The following is a 15,410-nucleotide window of genomic DNA, read 5'->3' as shown; positions in this document are numbered from 1 at the left end:
TTGCAGTCTTTGATTATTGTCGCTCACTGGGCCCTAGAGGTACCCAGCAGTTGTGGTACTTTACCAATTATTACAGGCAGTTCATTCAATTCTTAACTTTCACTGCTCCTATTTCAGCCAAAAACTAGATGCCATAGACCGAAACAGCTTTTGAAGAACTCAAGTAAGCTTTCTCCTCCACCTATCCTACATTGTCCTAATGTTTCTGAATAATTCTGCCTGGGAATTGATGCTGTAGGTTCAAATGGCAAGAACCTGACACCAACTTCTGCTGAGAGGACATGTTCTATTTGAGACCACATATGTCTATCTATTAAGTTAGCACTTGAAGAATGGAAGCTCTTCTCGAGGAATCTTCTCAAGTAAGCTAGTCATCCTGTTGTTACTTAAATCTTCAACAAAAGCCTGAACTATTTGTAAACTGCTCAATGTCTAAACCTGTATCAGATTAGATGGGGACTTTCCTCTGACCGTTTTCACTACCTCCTTCACTTCCAGTCTGCAAAAACCAAGGGCAGATGCCCTTCTTGTTCATTTGGTCATGCTGATCAAATCAAGAAACCTCAAGGAATATAGTAATGGATCCTGAAAGTAAAGGACATTTCACTGCATAAAACCTTCGGCCCTACCACCATGAAAATTACTACTCTCCGGGGAACACCAGTCTACGAAGATTGAAGTTCATCCCGGTGTCTGTAAAATTATGGGGTTGATTTCTTTGCAATTGTGGTACCCTACATTTCATTGTGTTGTGTGTAACTTTATTTCTACATCTTTTCTTTGCAAAGAACAAGACTTCTCAGCAAAAACCTGCTGACCTCCTGCTTCAGTCTCCATGGCAATGTATCTTTATGGACTTTGCTGCAGATTTTCCCTCTTCTTGGGTGGCCTTGGACTGCTTTACCAAGATGGTTCATTTCAGTCTATTGACTGATCTTCCTTCTGTAGGTGTAACCAGTCTTTAAATTTAGGCACTAGAGATGAGCGAACAGTGAAATATTCGATGTTCATTATTCGTTTCGAATAGCCCCTCAATATTCGACTATTCGAACGAATATCGAATTCCATTATAGACTATGGGGAAAAAAGCTTCATTTCAGGGGAAACCACTATTCGACTCAGGAGAGTCACCAAGTCCACTATGACACCTCAGGAAATGAGGACAACACCTCTAGAATGCAACTGGGACAGCAGGGGAAGCATGTCTGGGGGCATCTAACACGCCCAAGTCACTGTATTACGCCACTAATAATGCGGGAGCTGACTTTTTCCCATAGGAATGCATTGACCAGCATTGATTGGCCGAATGCCATACAGTGTACAGCATTTGGCCAATCAACACTGGTTCTGCTGAAGGAGACGGAGTCTAAGATCGGTCCACAGCAGTCTCCATTGTGGTCTGATCTCAGATGTAGCAGAGTTCAGCGCACAGCCAGCTCTGCTACATCTCAGATGTAGCAGCGCTCAAGCACAGCCAGCTGTGTTCAGCGCAAAGCCTGCTCTGCTACATCTCAGATGTAGCAGCGCACAGCCAGCTCTGCTACATCTCAGATGTAGCAGCTCTGTAGCAGTGCACAGCCAGCTCTGCTAAATCTCAGATGTAGCAGAGCTGTGCGCTGAACTCTGCTACATCTGAAATGTAGCAGAGCTGGCTGTGCGCTGAACTTTGCTACATCTGAGATCGGACCACAATGGAGACTGCTGTGGACCGATCTTAGACTCCGCCTTCTCACACATGAGCCTCTGGCAGAACCAACGTTGATTGGCCAATGCTGTACACTGTATGGCATTCGGCCAATCAATGCTGGTCAATGCATTCCTATGAGAAAAAGGCAACTCCCGCATAACGCAAGCTGCCAGGGATCCCGACTAGCATATAATGGGATTCCATGAGATGTACTTGCAGGTGAAGTTTGAAAGTGATGAGACCTTGCCAACCCAAGCTAAATGCGAGAGTAAGTTCAATGCAAACACATCGTGGCAGCGCACCATATGCTAGTCGGATTTGCTGGCAGCTTGCGGTATGCAGAAGCTGACTTTTTCCCATAGAAATGCATTGACCGTACTCTTGCATATATGACGGGCTGTATAATAGTAACTCCAGCCAGTAATGGCCTATTAAAGAAAACCAAAAAAAAACAAAAAACAGAGGTTGCGGCTTTTGCCAGGCCCCCAATGTCCCAGGCCCTTTGGCAGCTGTCTCCACTGCTATGGCGGTAGCTACGTCACTGATTGGATTTGAATACCTCAAACAGCATGATATTCGATCGAATACTAATTCGATCGAACGCCGTTCACTCATCTCTATTAGACACATTTCCACCTCCATGGTTTGCCCCAGCACAGAGTGTAGTTGTGCCCAGGTTCTGGAGACCTCTGTGAGGGGTTACACAGAATGTCAAGTAGGATTTTATCACAAACAATGGACAAGAGGAACGTATTAGCTAGGTCTTGGAAATTATCTGTCATGTCATTCTTTCTCGTCAAGGTAATTGAGTTTTTTTTGCCTCCTTTGGCCACAATCTCCTATAATAACCACTCGGACAAATTTACTTGCTTTATGGGCAACATCCTAGGGTATGGCTCCCAGTCTCTCCTTACTCCAAACTAAATCAGCTACTTCTACCTAGAGGGACTCCCTATAGATCCTATAAGAGAATAAATCGTCCTGATCAAAGCTGCTTCTTGCATGAAGACAAATAGTCGGCACATCTCTCGAGGTGATAATGTCTGATTGTCCTCCAGGAGCATCTGCAAGAACTTTCCCTCTTACAAACGTGTTGCTCAGATTTGTTTTAGGTCCTGAAGGAGATAAACCCAGCTTGCAATAATCTGCACTTCCCACCATCTCTGTATATACCCAACTCCTTTTAAGCATTTCATAACAAACCTTTGGTCCTAAATAGTTTCTCCGGGACTCATCTCTGTCCCTGCTGCTGTTAGTCATGAATCCTAAAAATGAATTAGAGGTCAAAGACATTCTGGATGTCAGGTGTTTTGTGGTTTCTGCATTAAAGAAGCACACGGGTTAAAGGGTGAAAAAGTCACATAATTTAGAGGCACCATGGGTACAGCCGCTGCATTATAATTATACTTATTGATTGCACTGTAATACCTACATCTTTCAATGCAGAAGGCAGACAGCACTGTTCTCAATTTAGTGGCCAGACCAGGGTACTGCAGATCAACTTCCATTCATTTGAATGACTGCAATGACACCGTTCAGCCACTTCACAGAGAACGGCGCTGTCTGCTTCCTGCTTCCTTTCTTTGTGTATTTGCTGCTGAGATCAGTCGTCTGTTGGGTTCTGGGTGTTGGACTCTCACTGATCTGATATTGATAACCTACTGTATTGTTAGGATAGTTCACCAATAATTTATTCATCATCATGACTTACTACTGGGGGAAAAGGAAGTTTTCCTTCATTTTAATGCAGCGATCACTATTGATCACAGCTGTACAAGGGATTAATAACTATACCATGGCAAACACTGTTGGTTGAGAACAAGCTGCCAGCACTGTAATGTTATGGAGCAGCTCAGTATAGTGCTAACTGAATATATCATATATATTTATAGTTATCACAGTAATATTCTGTTCTCATGAAGAACTCCGTCTCTTCTATATAAATATAATTTTTTTTTTATAATATTATGGCTGAATACAACCACCCCCATTGGGAGCTTATTACATATTGTTTTATTACTGAGCTCATGGTACATACAGTATACAGTAAGCAGTGGCGTAACTACTGGGGTAGCGGCTGCCACAGGGCCTGGGACATTAGGGGCCCGGCGACAGCCGCTACCCCTGCGTTCTTTATTCTTTTCTTAATAGGCCGTGTTACTCCAGCCGGTAATGGACCCTATTTACTTACCGATCCTGGCAGTGGCTGGGATCGGTAAGTGACGCCACGGGCCCCACAAACATCATTATTATACTCAGGGGTCTTTTCAGACCCCTGAGTATAATGATCGGAGGTGCAGGGGAGGTAAGGGAACATAAAAAACTGTGTAACTTACCTCTCCGGGCAGGCTTCGGGCCTACTTCTGTGACTCTCCCTGACGACACATGACCAGGGCCTGCGTCCTGGGTCATGTGACGTCCCGGACGTCATTGAAGATGGCCGACACTACCGAGGACTGCAGCAGAGGCGGGGATAGGTAAGTAACATTGTTTTTTATGTTGGTATCCCCTTTAGTCTCCGATTATTATACTCTGGGGCCTGAAAAGACCCCAGAGTATAATAATTGTTCATGGGTGTCCACAGTGGGACATAATAGTGTGTGTATGGGCCACTATGGGACATAATACTATGTGTAGGGGCCACTATGGGACATAATACTGTGTGCAGGGGCCACTATGGGACATAATACTGTGTGTAGGGGCCACTATGGGGCATAATACTGTGTGCAGGGGCCACTATGGGGCATAATACTGTGTGCAGGGGCCACTATGGGGGATAATACTGTGTGTAGGGGCCACTATGGGACATAATACTGTGTGTAGGGGCCACTATGGGGCATAATACTGTGTGTAGGGGCCACTATGGGACATAATACTGTGTGTAGGGGCCACTATGGGACATCATACTGTGTAGGGGTTACTATAGGGAATAATACTGTGTGTAGGGGTCACCATAGGGCATAATAGAGAGCGCAGAAATGCGAGGGGGGCCCACGACAAAAGTTTGCCACGGGCGCCCGCCGTTCCTAGTTACGCCACTGACAGTAAGCTCATCCTCGTGGCTACTACAGATCCTTTTTTTTTGATACTGTGGTATCCCTGGAATCATACTGACCAATAATACAAAGATGACGTCAGTTTGGCTGCACAGCGAATGCCATAAAAATGAAGCCTGTAAGAAAGTCACACAAACGCAGTTTTTCTCCAATTCCACCCCATTCTGAATTTTTTCCAGGTTTCCAACAGATCATACAGAATTTTTAAGGCTACAATTACGAAGTGCAATTTTCTCACAAACATTAAGTCTTCATATGGTTCTGTGAATGGGAAAAATAGAAAAAAAGTTCTGGGTATTGGAAGGCGGGGAGTCAAAAACGAACATTGAAAAATGCCTGTGGCAGGAAGGGGTTAAAATTATTATACTAACAATATATCAATGCTTAGTGGTCTGTATACTATGGATTGAGTAGGTTCAGCAGTGGGTCAACTCTTATCTTTGGGCACCATATTATAGAATTTATCAAGCATTAAGGAAAGAGGTCATATAATAATTATTGTTATAATGTAAGTTTTTTAGAGAGATAAATTCAGTTAATAAAAAAAAATCTGATAATTCTGTCGTCATCCTGTTTTCTATAAAATCTCATATGTAAGTAAAGCAGACTCACTAGAAACTACACAATAATAATCTACTCTTAAGATCGCAATATAGAAAAAAAAATCAATGCTAATATTCTCAGAAACACATAATAAGAAACATACAAGAAATCTAGCAAAAAAAAAATCATCAAAACTGAGATTGCAAAATGTAAGTTTTCTGTCTATTATTGCTACGCCATTGAGCTGGGAGGAAGACAAATGTTATAATAATGAAAGGGTAATTCTGGGAAAAAATACTCATTGCAAAAATTAATTGCAGGGAATTTGTCAGCCTCATCTGTTGGCTTATGTAAGGACAGTATATTATAGCTATAGCTTTGTACTCCGGGGCATAGTTAAAGGTTCATAGTCTATGGTGCAAAAGTTCAGCTTGCCCTCTCCCCCTTGCCCTTTGCAACCGCTTTAATGCTGACTGGTCATGACCCGCACATAACTTTCAGCTGCGTTGCTGGCAAGGTTCCTGCTTTGCCATATAACTGAAGCTGTATGGGCCCGTCCCCAGCCGCTATCTGTGAATAGGAAGGATAGCTTAGGATAAGAGATTCAAGCGTAGTGAGGAAAAGTAGAACAATGTGATCAGGGGATGTGATAAGCCTGCCGGAACAGAGGTGACTTTAGGGAAACTTTATATCTACTATAGTTACTATAGATTGTCCGGGGTAAAACAATCCAGAGAACAGATGCAGCTCAAGAAAAGTGTTGGAGATGGGAGTGGGATGCTCAGATAACACAGGACACAAGTCTAAGGTCATTGGTGTAGACCAGTCTTTCTCAAAGTGGGCGATAACGCCCCCTTGTGGGCGCTGGAGGCCTATAGGGGGGCAGTAAAGGGCACAGAGAAGATTGGGGGGCGTTGAAGCGGTTTAGGGGGGGCGATGGCTAATTTAAAGGGGTGGTATCATAACAATGATTCTATCTATACTGCTTGTTAATGTGGATGTAAGACTTTTCCTAAATACACTGCTTCAGCAAAACTGCTTTCTTTGTCCACTATCTTACTTTATTCACTTCATTATGGACACTAGCACCTGGCCCCCTGCTCATTGCTGAGGGAGCCACATGACGTAGCTCCCTGCTGTGTGGGGGCTGAGTGTATGGAGCCAGCCTGTGTCTGCACCACACATACACATCACATACACATCACCTAGCTCCCTGCTGTGAGATAGAGGGGGGGTGGGGGGTGGAATAAGTGCTGCTTTCTTATATAAAGCAGTCTAAATCCTACTGGGCTAAAGGACCTGGTCTCTCTGTTCACTAGGATAAAGCTTTATTACAGTGGGGCAAAAAAGTATTTAGTCAGTCACCAATAGTGCAAGTTCCACCACTTAAAAAGATGAGAGGCGTCTGTAATTTACATCATAGGTAGACCTCAACTATGAGAGACAAAATGAGAAAACAAATCCAGAAAATTACATTGTCTGATTTTGTAAGAATTTTTTTTCAAATTATGGTGGAAAATAAGTATTTGGTCAGTGACAAAATTTCATCTCAATACTTTGTTATATATCCTTTGTTGGCAATGACAGAGGTCAAACGTTTTCTGTAAGTCTTCACAAGGTTGGCTCACACTGTTGTTGGTATGTTGGCCCATTCCTCCATGCAGATCTCCTCTAGAGCAGTGATGTTTTGGGGCTGTCGCTTGGCAACACGGACTTTCAACTCCCTCCAAAGGTTTTCTATAGGGTTGAGATCTGGAGACTGGCTAGGCCACTCCAGGACCTTGAAATGCTTCTTACAAAGCCACTCCTTCATTGCCCTGGCGGTGTGCTTTGGATCATTGTCATGTTGAAAGACCCAGCCACGTTTCATCTTCAATGCCCTTGCTGATGGAAGGAGGTTTGCACTCAAAATCTCACGATACATGGCCCCATTCATTCTTTCATGTACCCGGATCAGTCGTTCTGGCCCCTTTGCAGAGAAACAGCCCCAAAGCATGATGTTTCCACCCCCATGCTTTACAGTAGGTATGGTGTTTGATGGATGCAACTCAGTATTCTTTTTCCTCCAAACACGAAAAGTTGTGTTTCTACCAAACAGTTCCAGTTTGGTTTCATCAGACCATAGGACATTCTCCCAATACTCTTCTGGATCATCCAAATGCTCTCTAGCAAACTTCAGACGGGCCCGGACATGTACTGGCTTAAGCAGTGGGACACCTCTGGCACTGCAGGATCTGAGTCCCTGGCGGCGTAGTGTGTTACTGATGGTAGGCTTTGTTACATTGGTCCCAGCTCTCTGCAGTTCATTCACTAGGTCCCCCCGCGTGGTTCTGGGATTTTTGCTCACCGTTGTGATCATTTTGACCCCACAGGGTGAGATTTTGCGTGGAGCCCCAGATCAAGGGAGATTATCAGTGGTCTTGTATGTCTTCCATTTTCTAATTATTGCTCCCACAGTTTATTTCTTCAATCCAAGCTGGTTGCCTATTGCAGATTCAGTCTTCCCAGCCTGGTGCAGGGCTACAATTTTGTTTCTGGTGTCCTTTGACAGCCCTTTGGTCTTCACCATAGTGGAGTTTGGAGTCTGACTGTTCGAGGGTGTGCACAGGTGTCTTTTTATACTGATAACAAGTTTAAACAGGTTCCATTACTACAGGTAATGAGTGGAGGAAAGAGGAGACTCTTAAAGAAGAAGTTACAGGTCTGTGAGAGCCAGAAATCTTGATTGTTTGTAGGTGACCAAATACTTATTTTCCACCATAATTTGAAAAAAAATTCTTACAAAATCAGACAATGTGATTTTCTGGATTTGTTTTCTCATTTTGTCTCTCATACTTGAGGTCTACCTATGATGTAAATTACAGACGCCTCTCATCTTTTTAAGTGGTGGAACTTGCACTATTGGTGACTGACTAAATACATTTTTGCCCCACTGTATATAGAGCAGACTGCAAGTGGGCAGAGGAGCCAGGTCCTTTAGGAAACTCCGTACAAGGTAAATCCAAGTCTACAGGACCTTTTGATGACATCACAGGCCCTTCAGTCATCCCATAGGATCACGCTATGTGGTGGGCGGAGCTACACGCTAATTTGGGGGCAGGGCTAATTGACGCGAGCAAACAGGAAGAAGGAAGATTTTTAGGCAGCTTAGAAGGCAGATCAAGCTTCATGAGGCTACCCCTTTAAAATTGTTTTTTTGCTTTTAACACAAACTTTACCGCTCCTTTACGCTTAACGCGCGTTTCCTCGTGTAACGCCATCTAGGGGACTGGACAGTAACTATTTCCTGTCCAAAAGTTGTCAAACTGTACCATAGATGGCGGTAAGCTTCAATGCGAAGCGAGAAGTTTCTAGTCCATTCTCGAAAGTACTAGGCCTGCCCGCTGCCTCATATAAAAGCGCACGCGCCATCATGTCACAGTCAGTCATGTCATTCGACGAAATTACGAAAACAAGTGAATTTAGCCGCTAAAAAATTTTTTTGGGGGGGCGCTAGAAAATAATTAATTCTCGAAGTGGGCGGTAGACAAAATAAGTTTGAGAACCTCTGGTGTAGACAGTGAGGAGGGAGGAGATGTATTTCAATAATATCACTCAAAGTTGCTGATGAAATATCTAAGAGTTAGGAAATATCATGAACTATTGTTTAGAGATGAGCGAACACTAAAATGTTCGAGGTTCGAAATTCGATTCGAACAGCCGCTCACTGTTCGAGTGTTCGAACGGGTTTCGAACCCCATTATAGTCTATGGGGAACATATACTCGTTAAGGGGGAAACCCAAATCCGTGTCTGGAGGGTCACCAAGTCCACTATGACACCCCAGGAAATGATACCAACACCCTGGAATGACACTGGGACAGCAGGGGAAGCATGTCTGGGGGCATAAAAGTCACTTTATTTCATGGAAATCCCTGTCAGCTTGCGATTTTCGCAAGCTAACTTTTCCAATAGGAATGCATTGGACAGCGCTGATTGGCCAGAGTACGGAATTCGACCAATCAGCGCTGGCTCTGCTGGAGGAGGCAGAGTCTAAGATCGCTCCACACCAGTCTCCATTCAGGTCTGACCTTAGACTCCGCCTCCTCCGGCAGAGCCAGCGCTGATTGGCCGAAGGCTGGCCAATGCATTCCTATGCGAATGCAGAGACTTAGCAGTGCTGAGCCAGTTCTGCTCAACTACACCGTGTGCCGGTCAGCCCATCTGATATAGCAGAGCCGAGTGTGCACACTCGGTTCTATTACATCAGGTGTAGCAGAGCTGAGGGTGCACTAGAACCCCTGTGCAAACTCAGCTCACGCTAATAGAATGCATTGGCCAGCGCTGATTGGCCAATGCATTCTATTAGCCCGATGAAGTAGAGCTGAATATGAGACGGGTGTCCTCATTCCAGCGTTAGCCCGAATCCCATGGAAATTATAAGAGCAAGTCAATAGATCTAGACGACAGACAAAACAGAACCACCACTCATGTGAAGGACTTCCAATAAAATGTAGATTAGTGCGACAGATTATTATTTTTTTTAATTGTTGTATGTTATTACGATGTGAAAAATAACCAAGAATTTGCATATGATTTGCATTTTCTCATTTTCACTAAATTATTTTCATTTGCTTTTGACCCGCTGGCTTGCTCGGTTTTTGAAGAATCCAATCTCACCCTTTGGCATGGATTATTCTTTTTTTTTGCAATTTCTATTGTGACATCTGAAAAACAAAAGTTTAACAGCCTATAGCCAAAAAAGTTCCAGCAACGCGGGTGGTGACTGAACAGGGATAAAGGCCCCAAATCTGGTTGTGCAATCTACAGTAGGTGCACCGATATATTGGGTTATTAAAGGTTATATAAATCGGAGGCTTTGTCCATAAACATTTGTCAGGTGAGATTTCCCCATCCTCTTCTAAAAAGAAGTCAATCCAGTTTTCAATAGTAACAGCCAACATGTGCTTAAATTTTTATTGCTGCATCTGAGAGTACAATCTCCAATCGTATGTTCAACCCCCAAATCATCAACTACTCCTGTCTAATGTGTAAGGTCACCTTAAAGGGATTCTACCATTAAAACACTTTATTTTCTGGTTAACAAGTCGGAATAGCCTTAAGAATGGCTATTCTTCTCCTACCTTTAGAAGTCGTCTCCACCCCTCTGTTCGGTTAGAATCCCGTTTCTTGTCAGTATGCAAATGAGTTTTCTTGAAGCACTGGGGGCGGGCATCAGCACTTAAACAGCACTGGGGGCGTCTCCAATGCTGCGAAAGAACTCTCTCCAGCAATGCCTCCATCTTCTTTAGCAACCGCCTCTTCACTCGTCTTCTTCCAGCTGGGGTCACACTTCGACGCCTGCGCAGTCAGCGCTGCCATCGGGCTTCATGCAGATCCAGCTGCACATGCCGGCGGCCATTTTTTTTGTGGCTGTTTACCCGAGCATGCGCAGTACGCTCCTGTAGTTCAATGGCAGCACCGACTGCGCAGGTGTCGAAGTGTGACCCCAACCAGAAGTCGAGTGAAGAGGCAGTTGCTGAAGAAGATGGAGGTGTCACTGGAGAGAGTTCTCTCACAGAATTGGGGACACCCCCAGTGCTGTTTGAGTGCTGAGGCCCTCCCCCAGTGATGCGAGAAAACTTATTTGCATACCAACATAAAAAAACGGGATTTTAACCGAACTGCGGGCCAGAGACTACTTCTAAAGGTAGGAGAAGAATAGCCTTTCTTAAGGCTATTCCGATGTGTTAACGAGAAAAAAAAAATGTTTTAATGGTAGAGTCCCTTTAAAGGTTTCCAGCAACTGATACACAGAGAACAGGGCAGAAAGCAGATAGCTCCGTTCTCCGTGTAGTGGCCAGACCATGACACTGCAGATCAGTTTCCATTCACTTGAGTTCCACTTCTGCATAGAGAACAGAGTTATCTACTTCCTGTTCCATTCTCTGTGTATTAGTGGTACAAAGCAGCTGATCGTTGACGGTGCCAGGGCCCCACTAGATATGATATCTATGACCTATCCTTAGAATAGGTTTTTAATATTTTTAGCCCAGGTAACCCTTGAATAGACTTTTCCCACATCATCTTTCTACATTTCTTCATTGCAAATGTAAAGGAGTTGTCCAGCCTTTTGATATAAATGACCCATCCATAGGAGAGATCCTCAATATCAAAAAGCCAAACAACCCCTTTAATTACTGATTTTCTCTTCTGGTAGTTGTCTCCGGGAATGGTGTCAGCCCATCCAATTTAAGTTCCTTAGGAATTTTTATGAAATAAGGACATGCTAAAATAATCAAAATTGTCACTTTTATTTTAAGAATGAAAAACAAAAAGATAAGTTAAAATCATTAGAGAAATATTGAAAATGAATAAACTGGAAACGCGCAGTGTCACCTTCTACATACACTCAGCGGTAGCTGGATTGTACTTACATACCAGATCACAATACAATACACTGCAGGCAATACCAGTAAGATGGCATCAGAGCAAAACAATACATTGTCCGTACTGTACAAACATTAAGGAGGAATGGCAAGGGGATCAGTGACGATGGGATGTCCAAAGCAAAGGCACAACATTTTAACATGTCAATATACGAGTCTGTACAATAACTTTAGTGATATGCTCCGAAACATAATTTACATAAAGTGCTTAAGTTATATTGTTTCTCCATAGATTGTAAAGAAAGTCTGAAACCAATACAGCAGAGGGGACGGATTGGGGAGCCTTCAGTGCAGTGAGATGGGGCACTGCACAGGAAGGGGCCACCTTCTGGACACTTGGGGTCAGGGCAATGGGCTTGGTCATGTAACCCAGGTATGTTTAGTCCTCCATCAACATCACTTCGCACAGAGAACTAAATGATCCTGAAGTTTTTTCTTCCTAGTTGCTATGACTCCTGGTATTACTCTATCGACCATGAGCTTGTATGTGTTCTCTCTTGCTATATACTACTGTACTATCCATGCTGTTGTATCACACTGAATTTCCCCATTGTGGGACTATTAAAGGATCTTATCTCATGTAACGTAGTCAAAAGGAGTCACAATTCCTGCTTTTAAGAGGCTGTGTGTATATATAGGTATATAAATCAGAAAAAACATGGCTACTTTCATGCAGAAACAGTCACTATTGCCCCATCACAATGTGGTTAGATGTAATACCCCTCACAGCCCGTTATCAAGAGTGGCGCTGTTTCAGGAAGAAAGTAGCCATGTTTCACATCATTAAATATGAATATAATTGGAGTGTTCAGCAAACCAGACCTTGTGAAAGAAATACTAAAAAAAAGACACACAGTGAGATAGAGTTATCAAAACTAGTCCAAAAGATTTACCAAAAATAAAATTGCCAACACCAAATAGATCAGGTTATGGCTGAAAGAATAAGAGTTAGATTTTCATTGGTTGATAAGGAAAGCTCCTCCGTTCCTTTACACTAGTTTGATAAATCTCTCTCAATAGGTTACACAGGATAATATTCCATAGGTATGTACTTTAGACTACAGCTACATATAGTCCAGGGACTATGGACAAAATCTGGTCACTAAATAATGGAACGTTGATAGCAAATTGTAATTAGTTGTAAGTTACATATATATATATATATATATATATATATATATATATATATATTATTAAAATGGCAAAGTGAGGTTGAAATGGAAATATTCCTCATACAGATCTATCTGTCCTTACCTTCCCACCAATTTAGTTAGGGAGCCCAACTTCATACAATAAGAATTCAATACGACAACATAACATGCCTATAAAATTATAAGCAGGCTGTAATTCCCATCACAACCACTGGATGGCTACACACAGAGACATATAGCACAGACATCTCCTGACAGAGTATCGCAAAACGAAGTTTTTTCCCAAAGCTGGTCATCCTGTGCCAAATGTCTCACGATATGCTGAGCTAAAAGGAAAGGTAAGCAAGGACACATCTGTATCTAGTACTATCGTAGTAATGATACTCAGCTAGTTTATATAGCCAAGCTCTATGTTGCCCAACTGACCAAACAAAACTTTAGTATATGAAATCAAGCCACTTGGTATATAAAGAGGATAAAGCCCTGATTTATATTAAGGAAATGTGTTTATGGTGTGGCACAACCTATGATGCAATATTATAGTGATGTACAAGACAAATACGAAGCTAAACATAATGAGAGGTGTATGAAATAGCTACGGTATGAGGGGGTATCGTCACTCCATAGGGAGAGACCACCATATAGGTGTGTGGAGTCTTATTAAGCCATGAACGCTCCACTACGGTATATAAGTATAGCTTATATGAATTAACTGCCACCCAGTAAGAAGAAACAGCGCCACCTATTGGAAGTAGCTACCCAAGATGTCAACATTGGATTCTTCAACAGGACCGGCGCTAGAAGCCAAATCAGAAGGCCTGTTAGAGTTAGACATGGACTCACAGCTATATGGTAGCTATCCCAGATAGGTGGATCTAAAGAAGCAGCTTTCTTCCTCCTACAGGACAGCTAATGTACATACCTTTTTCTCCAGAGTGCACTGGTTTTCCTATACGATCCCCTATACCACAAGGAGAAACAGCAGCCACCTATAAGGATGTCAGTATAGATAATGGGAAAACGGGAAGAATGTGCTTATTGTATGCTTTTATGTCTAAAAAGCACACTTAATCAGAAAACATGATGAAATCTCCATCTGTAAATAAGGTAGCACCCCTCTGCCATATTATCAATTACTCATCACGTAGCAATCCCACAACACAGGATGAGAACCGGTACTTAATATTCAGTTCTTTTCATCTGGTATAGAATCGGTAACTCTATTGCCTCATATCTACTGCAGGCATCTTATGGTCACTCTGGCACATAAACTAGCTTGTATAGTCAACTGTATGACTCCTATATGGAGCAGTGTCCTCAGAGTGTGACTTACATGATGAGAGTTGTAGTTCTGGAACAATGTAGAATCACAACAGAACTCTAAAGTATTCATTTAAAGTATTCATTTAAAGTATTCATTTAAAGCGGTTTTCCAGGAAGTCCAAAATCACTTACCTCGTATGTAACAATGCCAGGGGTTCCAGGCTGGTTCCGAGCCTGCATTACAGGATCGGAACCAGCACCTCGCCCCAGAGTGGTCACCTGTATCATGGCCAAATACATCATTTGACTAGTAAACCCGATCCCCACGATACAAGTAACTAGCAGTGAATACAAGAGAGGACGAAATAGGTGGACAAACTTGGGGGCCAAAAGTTGGTTCCAATCACACAACCCAAAGACGGAACAAGCCCGGAACCCCCTGTTGCATACAAAACCCTGGAGAAAGCAAGAAATGATGGACTCCTTGGAGAATCCCTTTAAAGAAACCTCAAAAATCTGTGTTTATTACGATGGATTTCTTAACTCTATACAAATAAAATCAGAATAATTTTATATTTTTACAAAGTATCTCACTAGATAACGCTTTTCTATAAAATCTGATATTTTGTAGTGCAAAACAAGAGAGGAATTAGTGGAATGGCGCTGAATAATTCCCATGGCAATTAAAGGTCATCTGCAAAAATCTATCAAATTTATGCATACCCACGCCAGGTAGCAGGCAGAAAGCATTCATGCGCCATTGACGTAATGGAAAAGATGAGGATAAAAATCAGTTCTAATATATCATGTAATGCGGACTGTAATAATTACGTCTAATAAAATAAAAATGTCTCTTCCTTTGGTTAATACGTTACTTGCTGGTCAACAATTTATTACTGTTTTTATGGAAAACCAAACTTGGTCTACTTGATGCACAACCACCAGCATTGTACTGTAAAATACACGCTCACTTGGTCCACAAATAAAGTATACACAACATAATAATATATCAGGAGCAAAGACGCAAGCGTACAGGGATTGTGTCCTCCAAATCACCATTAAAGGGGTATTCCACTGGGGTCAATAAAGGGCTCAGAATGAGTTTAAAATATACAATAAGAAACATTCATCTAACACTCCCTGCTGCTCTCCGCTTTGCTGCTGACCAGGTTCCCCACCAGTCAGCCAGTTACTAACGGAGGCGGGTCTCCGCAGTAACCAGTGATGGGCTGAACAGCAATAATGTAGAGAGGGAGGAGGAAGTAGAGAGCAGCAGGGAATCA

The sequence above is a fragment of the Leptodactylus fuscus genome, chromosome 3, assembly GCF_031893055.1.
Source record: "Leptodactylus fuscus isolate aLepFus1 chromosome 3, aLepFus1.hap2, whole genome shotgun sequence".
NCBI lineage: Eukaryota > Metazoa > Chordata > Amphibia > Anura > Leptodactylidae > Leptodactylus > Leptodactylus fuscus.
The sequence above is the reverse complement of the archived record's forward strand: the minus strand, read 5'-3'. Positions refer to the sequence as shown.